Source organism: Podarcis cretensis, assembly GCF_951804945.1.
Source record: "Podarcis cretensis genome assembly, chromosome: 6".
Lineage (NCBI taxonomy): Eukaryota > Metazoa > Chordata > Lepidosauria > Squamata > Lacertidae > Podarcis > Podarcis cretensis.
Window position 1 is genome coordinate 31864185 of NC_137175.1, and position 7931 is coordinate 31872115.

Genomic DNA, 7931 nt, shown 5'->3' on the forward strand with positions numbered 1-7931 from the left:
GGCTGAGGCAATGAATCTGAGGCAAGAGGTGGAGCCAGGGTGGGGGGAGGTTTAAAGTTTGGGAACAACTTTGGTGGATTGACTGGTATGGCCATACAGATGGATGGGTCAAAGTAATATATTCAGGAGCCTTGACAAGAGACACTGCAAGTAGATTGCAATGTAAATAATTTGGAATCAAATGTACTGCTATCTGTTTTTGGGGACAGAGTCTGTGGGTGCAACTTACCCATAAATCCTGGAATTAGTAAAAATTAGAAATAATCAAGCCTTGATTAAACTGTGCCAAACACAAAAAAACCTGCTGGATTTGGTTTAGGAGCCAGGCCAGCTCAGCAGAGCTAGCTGGATGGGGGCCATTGGAAGAACAATAGCTGATGATGGCCAGACATTGACCCATCAAGGAAGCCATCAAGAGAGTGAAGATGTACCAGGCAAGGAGGGGTGGAGCCCCTCATCTAGCTATGGACAGAAACCAAAGGGGTTTAGGATTCAGGATGGGTGACATAGGCTGGGGGGGGAAACAACAGATTCCCCCCCACTGGGTTAGCAGTGATGGGCAGCGGGGCAAGGGGGCAGAGCACCATGTGGGATAGTTGGGACAAGCAGTAACAAAGACACAAAACATGGCTTATTTCTCTTGCAGACCCAAGCCTGCTGCTCCTATGAGAAAAGCAAAGGACCCTCTTGGGGTGTGATGGTGGGATTTTCCTTTATCCAAGTTCAGGTTCATAAAGACACCACAGTCACTGCTGTGCCTCATTGTCCAAGAGGAAACATAAGCCTGGGGTAAAGCGTGCCTGCAACCCCTGGAATCTTGTAGAGGTCTTGGAGATTGGAGTGGCATGTAACAGTACATAAAGCTAAATTCTCCCTTGGGGGTGAGTGGAGCTTTACCCTGAAATGCTGTGCGCATTATTTATTTCAAATAAATAAATAAATAAATAAATAAATAGTTCCAAACCACAGGCCCAGAGGAGGGCTCTGGGAAGTTGTCGGTTGCAGGGATACCAAAGGTGGCCAAAAACACCAGTGATCAGTTCTGGTGCTTTATTAAAAAAGGTATAGACTTTCAGCAACCTTTGCTAGACCTGGAACAGACATCGTAGCAAGTTGATGGCTTGTCTGCACCCAAGCAAATGTGCACATGTTTTTTATACAGTGGTACCTCAGTTTTCGAACATTTCGGAAGTCGGAACATTTCCATTTTCAAACGCCAAAAACCTGGAAGTAACTGCTTCGGTTTTTGAACACTTTTGTAAGCACTCTGTGAATTTGAACAAAATTTAGAATCCTCATAAAAATCTGGCATTCGTTTCCTCTTTCCTTTGAGTTTCGTTTCTCCTAAGCAGAAAGTGAAAGCTTTCAGTTTCTTGGAAGTGTTTTGTCAGAAGTTGCATTGTATTCTGTGGCTAGGATTCAGAGTACTACTTTACGTAAGCCTTAGGGCAGTGGTTCCCAATTATCTAATTACTGAGGACCTACTATTTTTCAGAAGATAAGCCACACCCTCAATATCTGCTCCAGAGGATTAGAAAACAGTTTACAAAAAAGGCAAATAAGAGTGGGAAATATGTTGTTTTTAATGTTTGCAATTGGTTTAAAAGAGTAAAAGGACAATTCCCTAGATGCCTAAATCCAGGTTTGGGGCAAATACTGTCTTGGTGAGAGAGCCCCAACAGAGATTTAATACAATGGTACCTCGAGTTAAGAACTTAATTTGTTCTGGAGGTCTGTTCTTAACCTGAAACTGTTCTTAACCTGAAGCACCACTTTAGCTAATGGGGCTTCCTGCTGCCGCCGGAACGCAATTTCTGTTCTTATCCTGAAGCAAAGTTCTTAACTCGAGGTACTATTTCTGAGTTAGCGGAGTCTGTAACCTGAAGCTTTTGTAACCCGAGGTACCACTATATGGCAAAATATGCATTAAAGCATGGGAAAAGGTTGTTAGACCTTTAAAATATCCCCTTCTAAGTTTCTTTCCATACTTCTCCTTTCTTCCCATAGCATTTTTTAAAAAGACATGTTCAATAAGTTAAAAATGGTTTGCTTACAAACTCTTCAAAGATCAGATTCATGTGCTTTTCCATACAGCAGCAAGAAAACACAAACAGTTTAACTTAGTTTCAAAAATTGGTAAATGTTTCTAAATTATTTGTATAGAAATTATAAAGATAACTTGCTAAAAGCATGTGGTCTGGGCTTGCAAAAATCAGCCTATACATTTTTCTGGTTGGATTCACATGGTGTAAGAAAATGAACAAATACCTTCAGTAACCCCTTCTCCCAAGGTTTTTGATTGATTGATTGGTTTATTACGGCCATTGGCCCATATCTAAAAACAATACATCAAAATTTATCCATAAACAATACAATTTAAACAGTTCCAAGTTAAAACACCCCTATAAAACCAATTTTACTTCAATTAAGTAAACTATACACAATAAGCTCCCTCTATGTCAACCGCAATTCAAATCCCTCAGATTTTGGGGGATATGCGTCTTAGTTCTGGCACTTATTGATGGTTCTTAAGTTTGGCTAAGCTGTCAGAGTCATACAGTGATCCATTTCTCCTCTTATGAAATAAGACATTAATCAGGTATCTAGCGACTGCTTGAGTCTTCGTCGTTTAATAAGTATATTATTTGGGCTTCCTGAGGTCTGTCAGCTATTCTCGATAAATATGGGGCCAGAAACTTGGACCGTGAAGCCGAATGTATAGGACAACAGAAGATTATATGATATAATGATTCTATAGATCCACTTTTACAGTCACAGAGGAGTGAGATCTGTCCGTTGGAGAGTCTGTTACCCAACACATTTGATGGGAAAACATTGAATCTAGCCTTTATAAAGGCATACCTGTGCATCACCACAGATAAGGTAGTTAAATAAGATGGAAGCTTCGTTGGTGGTGTTAAGCCAAGGTTTATTGGCGAACAGGTGCCACCACCTGTCGCAATATTAAATTGTAAATCCATCTCCTCTAATTTGTGAGTTATAATTCTCTTGGCAGAAATTAAATCCAATTTTAGTAGTTCAGATGGAGATAGTCCTAAGGACACAAGTTTCCCATGTATTATTTTTGCCCAAGGGCTAGGGAAGTCGTCTCTCCAGAGACACTGTATCAAGTGGAGATTTGGAAGTTTATGCCATAATGCCAACCGGTAACAAAGGATGCATTTCCATAATGTGGTTTCTAGAGCTGTAACATTTAGTTCGAGACGTATAGCAGTATTGCTTACACACCTGGGTAATTTTAGCAACCTTCTTAGCAGCTGGTTTTGGATTACCTCCAATTGGGTTAGATTAACAAAGGACCCCCATATTGGGATTGCATATGCTATTGTTGCAGTCACCTTTGCCTTGAAAACTTTTAACACTGATGGAATATGGAAAGCCCCATCTGAAAAGAAAAAACGCAGTAGCGCAAAGGAAAGGGCTTTAGCTCTATTTAATACATATGCCAGATGGACCTTCCAGCCCATGTTGTGTTGGAGAAGGACTCCCAAGTATTGAAATTTAAAGACTTGGTCAATGGCTTTTCCGTCTATTCTCCAATTATAGGTTTTTCGACTCTTGGTGAAAGTTAGAACTTTGGACTTGGCATGATTAATTGTAAGAAAATTTGATTTGCAGTAAGCATCAAAAATTTTCAGTGCCCTCCTAAGGCCTACTCTTGAGAAAGATAGGATCACTGCGTCGTCTGCGTAGAGTAGAAGGGGGCAACGATATTGGGCAAGGCGGGGGGCATGGATCGTTTCTTGAGAATCTATCAGAGGCGCCCTCATATCACTTATAAATAGATTAAAAAGGGTCGGAGCAAGGATACATCCTTGACGGACACCTCTATTGATGGTTACTGAATTTGAGAGGTCGCCGGCCGGAGTGATTCTCACCCTTGCGGCTGATCCGTCATGCAATTTAGTTATTAGCCACAAAAGTCTTTTGTCTATTCCCCATCGTGCTAGTTTTCCCCAAAGTAATCCCCTGGGGATGCTGTCAAAAGCGGCCTTTAAATCAATAAAGGCCGCACAAAGTTGGCCTCTATTTGGGGCGGAATATTTCCGGGCAAGGTGGTATAAAACTAAGACATGATCAACCGCTGACTGATTCGGTCTAAAACCAGCCTGTTCAGGCCCAATCAGGTTGTTCTCTTCGGCCCACTTAGTAAGCTTAGTTAACAAGAACCGTGCATATATTTTCCCAGTTATTGACAATAAACTGATATTCCTGTAGTTTCCCGGGTCATCTGTTGAGCCCTTTTTATGAATTGGAATAATAATCGCATCCTTCCAAATTCTTGGAACCTTCCCACTGTTGTTTACGGCATCAAAAGTAACGGCCAAGATTTTCGCCCACCAGTGTGCATGAAGTTTTATCGCTTCCGCCGGGACTAGGTCGGGACCGGGGGCTTTACCAACTTTGAGATTGGAAATGAGTCCGTGGATTTCTTCCGGGTCAGTGGGTGGCCAAAGAGGGAGCTGCTCATAGAATCCATCGATTGTATTAATATTAAGGTCTGGTAAGGCAAAATAGTTCCTTAGAAATGATTCCCAAACTGGGGCAGGAATAACGGTTAGTGGGTAACTTTTAGATTTTCTGTTAACCAACAGCCAGAATTTTCGGGAGTTACGGGTATTTGAGGCAGCTATAAGTGCATGCCAGCGGTTCAGTTGCCATTCCTGTTTGGCCTTTTTTTGCACATATTTGTAAGCTGATTTTGCCTGATAGTACTCCTTGGGAAGCATAGTCGCCCCTGAGGATTTGTAATCATTATAAATAGCACAAAGATGTTGTTTGGCTTGTTTGCAATTACGGTTAAACCACAGTGCACCTGTCTTGGAGTGGGCCCGATTTACCTGGTGGGTTGGGACAGTAAAGAATGATGTGAGGTCATTCAACAGATTGGCAAATAGATTAATAGTTTGATCGAGTTCATATGAGGTTATGTCAAGGGCTGAATAGGTTTGTATGATCTCCTGCTGAAAAAATTTAGAATATTTTTGAGCCTGCGTTACAGACCACTTTATACCCTTCACTCGTAATGCCGTATTAATGCCCTCTACCGGGTTTTCTGTGTTAGTGTCTAATTGAGTTGGATGACTGTACTCGTCCCCGTGCCAGTCTAGGTCAAACATAGCAGCAAGTGGAAGGTGGTCACTGAACTGAATATTGTCAATCTTAAAAGAGAGAGCTTTCGGCATCAGATCACTCGAGGCTAAAAGGTAATCTAGTACACTGTTTGATTTTATGCCTAGGTGGGTATACTCCCCCGGTATATCGGGAGGGCAGCAACCATTCAGGGGTACTAGGTTTAAGCGAATAGCCATTTGGTAAAGAAGTACTCCCGCCTCGTTTACTTTAGAGTCTTTTGAGGTTCTCCTCACGGCATGTCTCAAATCATAATTGTCGAGGCATGGAGCAGACCACCATTTAGCTTTAGTTAAATCGACCCAATTTGCTGCTATGCGTGCGTTAAAGTCACCCCCAATTAAGGATTGGCTATTGGAATATTTAACACGGCATGATACTAAATGATCTTCTAATATTTCCCATCTATCATGCAGTTCAAGGGACGAACCCCCTGGCGGGAGGTAGACATTGGAGATTAGCAGTGATACTTCCCCCCCCCCCCGACATCAACCCGGATAAAGCATAGGGGGGAGCAGTCAAAACTAATGAAAATTTGAAATGCAGCTTCAGTGAGATACCAATTACTAGACCACCTTTCGGCCGTCCTCCTTTCTGGGAGGGGCAAGCTGGAAGAGATAGAAGGTCGAATCCGTTTATAACAATTTCACCCTCCTCCCAAGTTTCTTGCAATAGAATGATATGAAACGAATTGATATACGACTGGAATTCTGGGTCACATTTTTTCCTACGCCAGCCAGCGATGTTCCAACAGAGGATCGATATTGGTGGTTTTTTGGGTTGTCCAGCTAACCGTCATTTAAATTCTTGTGGGAAGCTCTTATGCAGCAAGGACGCTCCCTTAAAGAAGTCCGTTATTTTCCTTTGCTGAGGGTTGACGTCCTGGTGTGGTGAGTCTTTTGCTCTGGTGCGCGCCGGTTGTGGTGGGTCTTTTGCCCTGGTGCGAGCCAATTGTGGCACGATCAAGTCGCAAGGGCCAGAATTTTGGGGGGGCAGAAAAGAGTTAGCATCCTGGTGGGTAGAGATAATATTTGACGATTTTAGCTGTCGGGCCCAACTAGGCTCTGAAGAGGCTCCTGCCAAGTCCGCTGGAGCCGTCCTCTTTGGGGATCTAACCGAAACACTTGTGATCATTTGATTTATATGTCCTGCTGGGTCTTCAGTCCACTCTGTGTTGACTCTCGACACTATAGTGTCTTCCTCACGTAATTTTTGGATTTTTGGTGGAGAAGCCTGACTTGGAGTGGCCACTACTGTCTCAGGTCGTGGATGGTCTTCGATGTATGTTGATTCCAAGTCCGGCATGGAGGGGTGCAGGGGTGACGATTTATCCAGGGGAGTGTTATCCTGAGATTCATTCTTTGATCGGTTAATCTCAGAGGGAACAGATAAGTCTATTAAAAGCAGGGATGAGTTACCAGTGTGAAGGGGAGGAGAAGAGTCTGCCTCCAGCAGTGGGACCTTCCCATCCAATGCCGATGGCACCTTATATGCTGGATATTGGGGGATTGTTGTTTCCACCTCCATGGGGCATGGCACCGCTAAGTTAGAGTGGGTATTATTCATAGTAACTCCGTTGCAGGCGATACTTAGGAGCTGAAGTTTAAGTGAGTCCAGCCTATTTATAATTTCTTGTTGTTCCATCGCTGGTAACTCTCCAAAGGAGGCGATAAGCTCTCTTTCCTCCTGGGGTGTCAAAGAGTTACTGGCACAATCATAGTGTTTAGTTGTAGGAGTGGGGGTACTATGGGACTGGCCCCGACATGAGGTGTACAGCTCAGCCCTCTTTTGTGGTTCAGGATGGGAAGGTTGTACCGTCTCCTTGATTAATCTCTCCGATAGGAGGGGTCTAATTATGGAGTCCATGAAAACTCTCGTTGGAAAAATGCCAAGACTATTCAAAAACACTTTTTGCTGAATAATAAGAGAGGGGATTTTTGCAGAGTGGAAAGCCAGCATTATTCTCTGATATCTGTTCTGGCGAACTAGGGGAAGCACAGCACAAAGATCTATTTGTGATGTCTCGAGTTTTAGAAGCCATCTGAGGTGCTCTTTAGACCCATGTAGCGTTGTCCAACTTAGGTCCCTTTCCCGGAAGGTTAGGGAGATCTTCCTTGGATGTAGAATCAGGGATTGGTGATTCAGTGCGGGGTTGAGATTGTATTTGCGGTTCTTCATACAATCAGTGTTTGGTGGAGCTTTCTGCCGGCGCAATGGAACATCTACTGCCCCATCTTGGGCTATCTGTGCCGGCTGGTCATCCAGTTTTTGCTGAAGGTTATGCAGCTGAGAGGATAGGCCGTCAATTCTCTTAAATATACAGTTTAGAGTTCTGATTATTAGATGGAGTTGCTCGCATCCTGTGCAGTCCGATTCGGCTGCCAACTCCTCCTTCGGATAGGGACCATCCCCATTTGTGTTACCATTAGTGTTTCCAATTTGTAACATCTCAGGGGCCTCATCTTCTGATGTTGTTTCAAGGGCAGTTAGAGGATCGAAACGATTTTGAGTTGCTATTGAGTAGGTACATTCCTTGGGGCCTCTCCCTCCTTTAGGTGAACCCTTTCTTAATTGCTTAGGCCTCGGAGAGGATAATGCCTCGTCAGAGTCTCTTGGACGTTTTCCATGACCCATAAGTCAATTTTGCAGGAGAACCGTCGTGGGCACTGTGCTGGGGAGCTCCTTAAATCCTTGAGTCTTCCTCACAAGAATACTACCACTTCCAGGAGAGTGGTGCCATAAAATTACTCACAGTAAGGCAGTTAGTTCAAGCCTCT